This window comes from Anneissia japonica, unplaced genomic scaffold (genome assembly GCF_011630105.1).
Source record: "Anneissia japonica isolate Jap-2015-1 unplaced genomic scaffold, ASM1163010v1 scaffold281_len866295_cov195, whole genome shotgun sequence".
In the NCBI taxonomy this organism is placed as follows: Eukaryota; Metazoa; Echinodermata; class Crinoidea; order Comatulida; family Comatulidae; genus Anneissia; species Anneissia japonica.
In genome coordinates this window covers 582647-595408 of record NW_022728190.1, presented here as the reverse complement: position 1 = coordinate 595408, position 12762 = coordinate 582647, and the positions used below count along the sequence as shown (strand labels likewise).

Sequence of the window (12762 nt, the reverse complement as noted above, 5' to 3'; positions counted from 1 at the left end):
TATATGTATGTATATGTATCCGTCTATGCTATATAAATAAATATATAAATAATAACAGTGTTCAGATAGGAAAATAAGATGTAATGATCATACCAAATGTGGAGGGGCCACCTAAAACTCCAGGTGCCGTTAAGGGGAAAAGCAGGTTGGACCGCAGCTTTGTTATTATAGGACGATACAGGGGTCCGATAGAGTATTGGTTAAAATATTTAATGTTCGCTTATAAGTCTTATTACAAAAAAAAAATAATAATAATAATGTGTATTAAATACGATTTGGACTGTCTTCAAAATTTGGACCTTGTCGATTTGGGGTGGGTTGTTGGGTAGCGTACTCACCCACTCATATTAAAATAACGCTTTATATGTACACTTTACATTATTAAATCAATCAAACTATCAATTTTATTTTCTTAATTTGTATTCCTACACCTCATGAAGGTGTCATAAAGTTTCCAAAAAGTATTTTTAACCTAATGAGATTTATAATTAATTAGGCCTAAGTTAACACAGATGCCAAAAATGAAAATAGTTTGAATGTATTTCTCACTAGTTCAATCTCTTATTTCAGTGTTTCAGGTCAAATCTACCGATCCAGCAGTAAGTGGGAAGTCGATGTACAATCATTGTCAATGGAACACGATGTGTATTAAATTGCCGAAACACAAGATGCTATCAATAGCCTGATTAATGAGGTCTTAATTCTACAAATAATCGTGCGCGGATATTTGTTAGGATTTATATCACTGGATCGACGGAATTTAATCAAAATTGACAATTTTGTTTCTTATACAACGAACAAGAAATTCTCTAAAGATATTACATACTTAAATATAATTAGGCCTAAGCATTATTATATTATATAAAACTAGAATCTTTATATTATATTTATATTACGTTTATATAGTTCTGATGTAACATTTCCGAGTAAGAAATAAAAGTAAACTGTAGTGTAATTTATAATACATCATTGTGTGTACTTCCTTTGGCGTAATTACATTGATAATATTTTATATTTCATGATTATTAATCAATATATAATCGAATTAAATACGTTATAATCACTTTGAATTCGAATATAGCACTATTACAGGCTACTATATCTTATAAACATTCTTTCGAAATACATTCACACGATACCGACAAATTTCGGAACTTTTCAGAGCAAGGTGCTGTCGAATTTTACAAAACAGGAAATGACGTCGGTTGCTAGGCTACAGGTCATGCATATTCAGTAACACCTGTGCTAATTAGACTAACAATAAAAACTTTTAGCTCAGTTTTGACAAAATCGACCAAAAAGATTTTATTGTTAGTCTAATTAGAACAGGTGTCACTGAATATTCATGATTATGCATAAGCTTGTTGCTTAGCAACTACGTCATTTCCGGTTTTATGTTTTTGTTGAGGGTGTCGTGGAAAGAATTGCTAGTTTAATACTTAAAGTAGCACATATTGATGAAGCAATTCTTCACTTTCGGTTTAAGCTTATAAGCTTATTATAATTATAAAGGATATTTTAGCTATTGAATTTATTACAGTAAACACAGACATTAAATACGATGAGAAAAGATGCACAATTCTGTTTGATATTTATTTTCAAGCATTGAAATCAAGTTGGGATATATGTATACATTTTATATTTATATACTGTAGGTCTATATCATGTACATCCGGCAAAAATAAATATACCTGATTTTAATCCTCAAAATGTTAAATCTTATTATCTTATATGTCTATATTCTTTACAACAAACAGGTTACTTTATTAATAAGATAAACATTAGCAGTAATAATACAATATTAATAAACATACAGCCTACAAGAATTAATACATATTGCTAACATTATTTTTTAGATTTTTGCAGAGGAAAACATTTTAAAAATCAGATTCACACTATATTTTAATTAATTTCATATCCAGAACCTTGATGAGTGACACAATTTGTGGCTATCTATGAATAATTGGTAAGTTGCCATTTCAGTCCGGACACTCTTTCCTGATAGTTGTGGCTTCTTTGTCTACATCACTGGAATAGAAAAATATTGAGAAAAGATTAAGAAACAGAGAAAGAATTATAATGGAGTATCATCAAAACATAATATATAAATAAAAACAGTTGCAGATCCAGGAGTTTGATAGAGGGGGGGGGGAACTTTGCCAAATGAAGGGTTCCCACCACCTCAGCCCCACTATGGTTGGGGCGGAGGTAAGAAACTTTTCGATTAAATTAACCTCTAGAAGAAACTTTTCTAGAAATGCACTCTCAGATTATAAATTTGAATGTAATTTTCTTTTATTTCTCCAATCTTTTACCATTTTAAAAGATTTAAGGGGGTGCAGGCCGGCTGCTACCCACCCCCCCCCCCACCTTAAATCCGCCACTGAAAAATTAGTGAGCAACCATAGAATGATCACAAAATTCCCATTTTAGTGAATTAACGATGCAAAATGTTCAATACTGTACTCACATTTGTTATTAATTGTATAGACTCCTTCGTAGTCCATTGAGTAATGTTTATATGTAGAGCGCCACCTTTGGAGTGGTATAAAAAAAACCCAAATAATTATTCTTTTTCTAATGCACCATTCCTTTATGACGATGAGGGTGGTGATGATGATGATGATGATGATGATAATGATAATGATAATAATAATAATAATAATAATAATAATAATAATAATAATAATAATAATAATAATAATAAATAATAATAATAATAATTAATAATAATAATAATAAAAAGAATAATAATAATAATAATAATAATAATAATAATAATAATAATAATAATAATAATAATAATAATGATAATAATAACAATAATAATAATGATGATGGTGGTGGGTATGATGGTATTGATGATGATGGTGGTGGTGGTTATGATGATGTTGATGACGGTTGATGATTATGATATGATGGCGATGATGATGATGGCGGTGACGATGATAATTATTACTATGCTGATGATTATAGGATAAGAATCGACTTTTAAAAAAAAACGACATAAAGGTATTAATAGACAAGCCGGCCCTCATTACTTGCAATCAAAATTCATCACCCTTTTAAAGTGAGGGACATTCATTTTTGTAGAGTATGTATGTGCTATTTCCCGGCAGAGGAGCCATTTTTTCAACCATGGTGTTGTGCCTGCCCCTTAAGGGAATGGGACCGGGTAGTGACTCCACTGGTTACCAGCATGGGCGAAGGTCATGGGGAGACGGGGGACACATCCCCAACATATTTTTAAGGGGGTTTTGGATCGCAACGTAATCTCATAAGTAAAGAAGATATCTGAAAGTTGTTGAATTGAACTGCATAATCAGTGACCCAGGTTTTATCTTATAGCAAGATTCCGGTATCTCTGCCCACTAACATCTAAATTAGGCTGTAATACACGACTCGAATGCGCGTGCCTTTATTATAATTTGAGAAGTATGGGAAAAAGTATAAGATTGAGTTTCCGAGCAACGAAGGTAAATTAAAGTAAATACATCAAAGAAAATTAAGTTTTATTTTCTATGGTAAAATACAGAAGTTAATTAGATCTCTATTATTGCCGAAAATTGCAGATAAAAGATCATGGTGATGTGATGATGATTACTATATATGCCTAACAATGTCATTCGGGCCAGCTAGAGGTGCAATATTCTTCAACCATGATGGGGCTGAGGTGGGTGTGGACTCACGGCTTTGAAGTAAGTAAAGTAAAGTAAATACATAAAAAAAGACGATTTTTTTAAAGTTTTATTTTCTATGGTACATCACGCATATCAATTAAATCTCTATGCTTGCGGAACATCGATGATAAAAGATCATGAGAAATTGTTGGCGCTTCATTTTTACTATAGTGATGTGATGATGACGAATGTTACTATATAAAAGTGACATTTCCGGCCATGAGAGGTACTATTTCCCACAATTTTCGCACCTCAGCCCCAACCATGTTGGGGTTGAGATGGGTGTGGACTCACATCTTATCTTTGAAATGATAAAGTAAAGTAAATACATCAAAGACAATGTTTTTAAGTCTTATTTTCTATGGTCTCATTACACATACTAATAATTCTATGGTTGCCGAAAATCGATGATAAAAGTTCATGAGAAATTTGCTGGCGCTTCACTTTGACTATTATGCATGGTGATGTGATGATGAATTTTACTAAAGAGTGTCATATTCTGCCATCTAGAGGTATTATTTCCTCAAATTTTCGCAACTCAGCCCAACCATAGTGGGGCTGAGGTGGGTATGAACTCTCCCCCCATCCCGCTCTTATAATGGCTGGACCACTTGCACTTCCGACGGCTATGTGACTAGAATTATTTTAGTGATTAAGAGGGTCGAAATTTTCTAGACATATTATGTGTAGACCTACGCCTCAATATTCATACTGTTCAGTCTTATTGTTGATTGTTTAATGTACATAAAAGTCCATTGTAGAACTGTTTAATTAATAATAAAAGGATTAGTATTAATAATATTAATAATGATAATAATAACAATGATTATGATGATTATGACCATAATAAGAATTGTGGAAATAGGGCCTAATCATTAATATCGTTGTAGCTATAACAAAATAAAATCAATCAATACTGTAGCAATAATATAATAACAATAATAATGACAATAATAATAGAAAGAGAAGAGAAAACTAACCAGTTATTAACATTTATAAGCCCATATTATTATTATTAATCATTATCATTATCATCATTATTAATATTATCTATTGATAATAATGTTAATGATGATGATAATGATTATTAATAATAATAATAATAATAATAATACTATATGCTTATAATTAATAATTATGGGTTAGTTTTCTCTTTTTCATGCTCTGTAAGCGCTTTGAGAAGATTTTTAATTATGTAAGGCGCTATACAAGTCTATTTCCCTAATGTTACCCTGATGATAATGATAATGATGCTGATACTAATAATAATAACAATATTAACAAGCATCTGAATCGCCACAGTACAGTTTCATTTAAACATTTTTGATTAAACATAACAACCATCATAGCCTAATTGTTATATAGTGACCCAGTAGTCCCAGTAGGGAGGCAACGGCTCATTCCTTTTCATTCGACATGAAACGGAAAAATATGTAATTGGACATTATGTCACGATCAGGTGCACATGCGTAACATACAAATTAATTATAGATTGTCCTAGTTTTGAAACTAGTTTACCATTGATTGGAAGATAAACCTTTATTCAACATTAATAAGTGAACTTACAGAGTTTACGGAGTATTCCTTAAATAGCATTCGCAACGATCAGCTGCGTTAATGTCTTAGTGTATTATTATCATCATCATCACCGGCCATCATCAATAGCATTATCATCGTCATCTTCATTATTGTCACTATTATCATCCTTATTGTATTATTATTATTATTGTTGTTGTTGTTGTTGTTGTTGTTATTATTATTATTATTATTATTATTATTATTATCAGGCCTATCATTATTAACAGATCAGAGCTGTAAATACCTTAATTCTGGAAGTCACAATAAAAACAGAAATTTACAAGCGACATTCCCGGATTTACCGGAAGATGTCCTTTGTTCTTGATCTTTGACAAGTCATACTAATCCATTGTTTAAATCACGTGATATTATCTAAATAATCGTCTGCTGTTATTAATACCATCGGAATTTAGACTTTCACAAACACTTAGTTTCCGTTGGTTATGATTCATTCGCAAACGTCCTTGAGATATGCATTGTACTTTAGGGATGCTCATGGATTAAACAGCAGACGTATTTATTTTGTGTTTAACATTAACACAAATATTATCTACCCAACGGCTTCAGGTAGGACAGATCAATGGTTTAAACAATAGCCATAAGGGCAACGAGGAGACAGAACGGGCCTAATTTTAGTTATTATTGACAGAAGTGCCAGTGGGGGTGTGGGTCGGGGGTGGTTTTAGGGTTCGTCGGGAAGGGGAAAAAATATGTAGTTATACATGTTATAGATTCTAAAATTAAAAATAAGCCTTTGAAACCCCTAAATTAATTTTCATATTTTTCGGGGAATTCGCCCCCTGGGACCACTTTGCTCTCGTCTGGGACATCGATCCTACCCACATCGAGGACATCGGGACCCCGTCGGGCAAATCCTGGCGCTACCCCTGAATATTGATAGTCTAACCTGGATGAAGTTCTCGTTTTCCATATAGGGAAACTGGTAAACATCATCATCCTACTCTATTTTCCCCAAGAAAGATTCGGATTTTGGTCTCTACTTGTTCTTTATCTTCCCCAGTTGATTGGTGCTATTTTTGCATTTCGTGGGGTTGTGTGGTGTAACTAATACAGCCATTTACATTTGCATTATGTTCTGCATACACAGTTAATAAACCCACGCATTCACCAGTCTAAACACACAATATTTTGATTAACAGGAATGGTTCTGAAATTGCATCGATCTTCACAGAAGTTGTTATTGGTTATGTTTGTTGATCGTGAAGTCCTTTGTGGTTTTACATTCTATTTATTCAAGTTCTAAAAACCTACGCTGTGCGTACGTGTGTCATAACACAATATATATAATCGGTATCTTTATTCAAAAAACTCCTTCATAAAAAAAATACATTAGTAGCCAAAAGCTAAATTGGTGTATTTTGTACAAAAGGAAAATAAGAACGAGAAACGGTAAAAACATCACATTAAAACAATACAAAAGCAAACCCAAAGCATCAGTATAAGTTCACTACGTTAAAGAAAATTTTAAAAAAACCCCGAAATTATTGTAATAGTAAATGTCTGGTTATTCATCATTATTATTAAATGTCTGGTTATTCATTATTATTATTATTATTATTATTATTATTATTATTATTATTATTATTATTATTATTATTATTATTATTAATATTATTATTAATATTATTATTATTAGCATAATAATAGTAATAATAATAATAATAATTATTATTATTAATATTATTATTATTATTATTATTATTTTTAGGCTATTTTATTGTCATCATAGAGATGTCCGGATAGCTCTTCTGTGCGAATATGTATGTATATATATATATACATACATATGTATATAATATATTATATATATATATATATATATATATTGTATTAGATACCGCAGATGGTATATCTTTAAATAGAATTATAGCTATAAATAATTAATGTTAGTCACTTTAAATGTGAGCTAACCAAGATCAATGCCACCGAAAACCAAGGAAAACAGAAATCGTGATAAAACACTTCGTTCATTATTATAAGGCTTACTAAAGGCCTACTCTTTTTTAAAATAACATTTTATTACTTTAGGCATAGCTATATTAGTATCCGTAGGTTGATTAGCATAGACCTACGTGAACTTACACTATAACAAACCTCGTAAGCAAAAACAATAAAATATGTACGTCACGATCCCTTACACTAGCATTCCCCGAAGACACGACCGCGATCTTTTCGTTAATTATTGGTAAATTGCCACCAATCCCATCCACTTTAAATTTTCATAAGTTTAAAGAAAGAAACATTCGGCATGACGTCATCAGTATGAACGCATCATGATGACGTCATCACGATTACACAGAGATGGCTTTACGTAGCAATTTATGTACTGTATTATGATAATCGCATTGGAAAATAAGTGACAAGGGGGAAAGCGGGAAAGGCATAAGTGGATGAGTTTTATCTTTCATTTCATAATTGGTGACAATTAAATTAATCATGACTAGGGCCTAATCATTTAAATCGTACGATCGAATTACATTGCAGTACCTTAGCAACCATATATTAGGCCTATATGTTACATACTGTTAAACATTCTATATTATGCCTACTAATCTCGCTACATAGGCCTAATTCAGTGATCATGAATTATATCATTTTTACGCATTTCAAACACTGACCATAATCATTTTATATCCGTCTTTAAACCACGATTTACAATAATAATTGTTTATAATTTTCTTATGCAATACCGTAATTAACGATTCATTTTCAGTAGCAATATTTATTTCATTTCTTAATACCTCACGCATTTCAAACACTGACCATAACCATTTTACTGTATATCCGTCCTTAAACCAGGATTGACAATAATAATTATTTATATTTTTATTTAAACCAGGATTGACAATAATAATTATTTATATTTTTCTAATGCAATACACTCTATTTCTTAATACCTCTTATTCACAATTGATGAAGCTAAAGAAAATACGATGTGAAACACCGTGTAAAATTGCCGCGATAAGATATGCGGTCATACTGTTCGCGTGAATTAATATACAGCACTACAGTTTCTCTGAAACCAATTTTCATTGCCTACACAGAGGAATTACTCGTCCCAACAAACACATCACTTACGTGTGCATCACCTGTTTGCTGTTACTTTGATTAGCTACCTGATCATCGTATGTCAACCAATATTGTTTTATTTCGTCTTGCGTGTGTCCGATCATCAACATCTGTACAAATGCAGCGGACATTTTGATATGGTCCCTAATTGTAAGCTGTGCTATTCCATACTTAACAGTACAACATTGACATTTCGATTAGTTTCGTCAACCTCATTATGCAAAGATTCAGTAAGTATAGGCCCATGACTGTTGTTTATCAAATACAAACACGACCACAGAATTCGTTAAAAAATACTGTTTACCAGGCACGATTTTTACTTTTAACACAATACAGTACATTATAAACAAAAATCGTTTTATCAAACCAAAAAAAAAAGGGGAAAAAAAGCGCAATTGTCATATCATAATATGCCAATTGCCTATTCGTAGGTTATTAGACCTAATGGTCTGGCCTATTTCTAAAAGAATGGCGTAACTGAAACAAAAGCATAGTAGGCCTATGTGGTCCAATTCATTCTAATTTTATAATATTTTCGAATTTTAGGAAAATCTAAAAACATTATTTAACAGCGAGAACACATCATAAGCCTTCTTTCGCCAGCTTAACTACCGGTAGCTTTGTATACGATAGACTTAAACCATGGAAAAGGAATTAGTAATCTACGGTAACTCCTCCATGCTTACGCACGTCCACGATAAGGTACTCGCGACGTTGCGCGCGCGGCGGTGTGCATGTCCTTGCCGTTAAATCCGGATTTTTTTGGCATTAACGAAAATTTATAGGCTTAAATGAATAATAAATCAGTCATCACTATATTAACAGTTAATGAAGATTTTTTTCAACGACAGAAAACAGTACTTTAATGATAATCATTTTGTTTTTTTAAGCAATTTCATCGGTCGGTCATAGCCATGGGATTTATCTCTCTCAATACGTACGTCATAACTGCCCGTACACAACGATGGACTGCCAAACACCGGAAGGAGAACTATAATATTTCAATTCAGCAGATATTAAAAAATACTGAATTAAAATACTACATTATAATATGACGTCAATCCAAGCTTCAAATGTAATCGCGGTAATTTAAATGCCTTACGAACTCAACATGACACTGCCGCTTTACAGATATCGCCTGCGGTATAATATAGGAAAAAATCTTCAAAAACGTTATAAAAAAATGCCAATTTCCAATATAAGACACAGACGGAAATAAATTTGTTTTCTGATTTACAGACGTATTACTACGAAAATATTCGCATTAATTATACAATATATAGGAGCAGTTTGTTTAAGAGTATGTTAATTGGCCAAAGATGTAGTATCCTTTTAAAATTTACTGAATTATTAATAAAAACTTATCAGTTGGTTGTTCCGGGAGGTATAAAATATTTTGTATACCTCCATGGTTGTACAAACCGTAATTTTTTTTTGAGTAAAATAACGAAATTTCTAACCAAAATGCTGCAAACGTTATGACAAAGCCCTGCCCAGACTATCAAATTTCTTTGCCAAAACAATGTTGTATGCCCATATATAGTCATGATGGCCTATATATGTGATGTCATCATGACCATATTTAGGCATGTCACATGTTTCTGTCAAATAAAATTTGATAGTCTGGACAGGGTTTATTTACAACGCTTGCAACCATTATAACGTTTTTTTTTAATGTTCGTTGGTTAACAATAACATACTTAAATAGGCCTATATAAATACATGTAATTAGTAACCTAAATATTTAATGTTATTGTTTCAAATACCATGGGGTTCATCGACAAGTTTGACACAAGATAGTATGAAATAAACTCCGAAAACAGTGAAACAAGCAATTTTTTTATTCAATTTATTCGAACATTATTATCTTCATCTATACCGTAAGCCACTGTTCTTAGCTTATATTTTTAAATCGTCCACGTTCAATCATTAAAACGCGTCTTTATATTAGTTTCGCATTATGTAGTTCGACCAATCAATAACGTTGGCGGCAATGCTAATTGAACAAGTCACCTCATTACAGCCACACTGATAATTTATCTGTTTATTCTTTTCTTAATGCTATAATGTATGTTCTGAGTTATTATTTGATCCCTAGAGCTATGTCATCATTTTGTAAGATAGAAACGGGTTTTTTTTATTATTTCGAAAAATAGAAAATGTAATATTTCCTATTTGCTTGTGTACCTATGCATAGGCCTATAATATATGGGAGTGATAGACACCCTTTCATCATCACTGGTGGTAAACTTACACTATTATATGGTGTAAACTGATTCACAGCCTGCCAACGTAAGCACAGGTAAGAATGGTCAGTGTGTGTTTCAAACTCACGACCTTTGTTAAATTAAATTTTAAAAAAATAAAATGGAAAACACAGTTTCCTCGCCCTTTGACAGACATTTAAATAACACCTTTCCTATATTTTTGAAAACATGTATCTTAAGATTTTAAAACACGCATCTTAAATTCAACAGCTGGTAATCGATTAATGGTTTTTGTAAAACGTCTATAAAATTCATTTTTGATTTGTATTTTCAAATTGTATTTCAATGTTTTCCATAAATGGTTTATCTTTAACAATTAGAAGATTCTATAAATATTGCCATAGGCCTATATGATCTAAATACAGGACTAATAATAACCAGAGCATAGACCCTTCATCATGATGGCATGCAATCCAGGAAATGGTTAAAATATTAATATTAATGAGATATGTTAAATATGCAAATATATTCATGATAACTGTTGTTCAGACTACATGCGGGGGATTCTGCATCAATTTTCTGCGGCCTGCATCTAATTACTCATATGCTTGAGCGATGCCTTGTAGCATGCTGCTGATAAATGGATTCAGATATTAAAATTGAATTCCCATATCAATCTCATGCAATGCTAAATGTATAGGAGTACATTCCTCAACAAGAACGCTAATCACAAACCGTTTGCAAAAATCTCTCCATATGCTTTTAACTTCAGAGTTAAGGAAAATATTTTTTTATCTGGATTATAAACTAGAGACTAATTACACCTAGTAACTGATACACATAATAATTACACATAGAATATATCGTTTACATTAAAATTTATTTTTGGTAACACTTTCATCATATTACACTGATTTTATTAGTAATACAATTATCTAAGCTTTAATTGCTTTTATACATACATTTGTATGTTTATGTATATTTAGTCCTAAGTATATCATATATATATGCCTATAATATAGTTACTGGTTTATACATGTATATATAAATATATATACGGTTTTATTTATAAGTAAAACAGTATGAATATATATATACGATAAAATAAGTATATGTATATATATAAATATATATATATGTATATATATATGCATATATGGATATGGATATATATACTATAAATACATATACTGTTATACATAATTTGTTTCAGTTCTTTCAATCATGCCCTTCCGCCTTATAATATACTGTTTATATCAATAAACTGCATCTAATAGATGATCTCTGATCAACTTAATCTCCAAATATACAAAAAAAAATATTCTTGTATTGCTAAGCCACTGCCAGACACATTTCAAATTAATGTTAATGAGATGGGTTCTTGAATAAACACTTATATTCTTAAGATAATGTTAAAAACAATTGTCGATCTTTAGAAAACTGGAAAAGACAAAGAAGCTGGTCTCCTCGATATACAGGTAGATACAAACTATGCTTTTATTAATATTATAATAGAATAATAATAATAATAATAATAATAAAATATACCGTAATGGTGAATAAATTAATATTTCCATTGAATATTCGGTTATACTAAAATAGCAATGTTAATGTAATATGGATGCATAAATCATGTTATAGCATAACATTTTATATTACCACAGAAATAGGCCATGCATAGGGCATACACACACTATTAATATATTTACTCCTCTTACATTACAAATATCTAATTCATCTTTTATTCTTCCAACAATAATTGTTCTGATTGTTCATAACTAATTATACATATAATTTTATAAGATTGTACCTCATATGGAATTCCATATACTGTACTGTAACTACCATACATGGCCATGGATAGATTTAACACAACATTGGCATCATCACATCAAATACTAATGGATTGTACTATGCTGTGGACTACTGTTCTGTATTACTGTATCATATATGGAATTCCATATACTGTACTGTAACTACCATATATGGCCATGGATAGATTTAACACAACATTGGTATCATCACATCAAATACTAATGGATTGTACTATGCTGTGGACTACTGTTCTGTATTACTGTATCATATATGGAATTCCATATACTGTAACTATCATCATATGTATGGCCATGGATAGATTTAACACAACATTGGTATCATCACATCAAATACTAATGGATTGTACTATGCTGTGGACTACTGTTCTGTAT

At 31.2% G+C, this 12762-nt stretch overlaps 1 long non-coding RNA gene across 1 annotated transcript; it reads right to left on the bottom strand.

Annotated features, from left to right (window-relative positions):
• Positions 1 to 1574: 1574 nt before the first annotated feature.
• LOC117113982 lies at positions 1575 to 8582 on the bottom strand. The gene is made up of 3 exons (XR_004446281.1): positions 8358 to 8582; positions 2471 to 2535; positions 1575 to 2028 (listed from the first exon to the last, which is right to left on the bottom strand). It is a non-coding gene; the product is annotated as an uncharacterized LOC117113982 (long non-coding RNA).
• Between the last annotated feature and the right edge of the window lie 4180 nt (positions 8583 to 12762).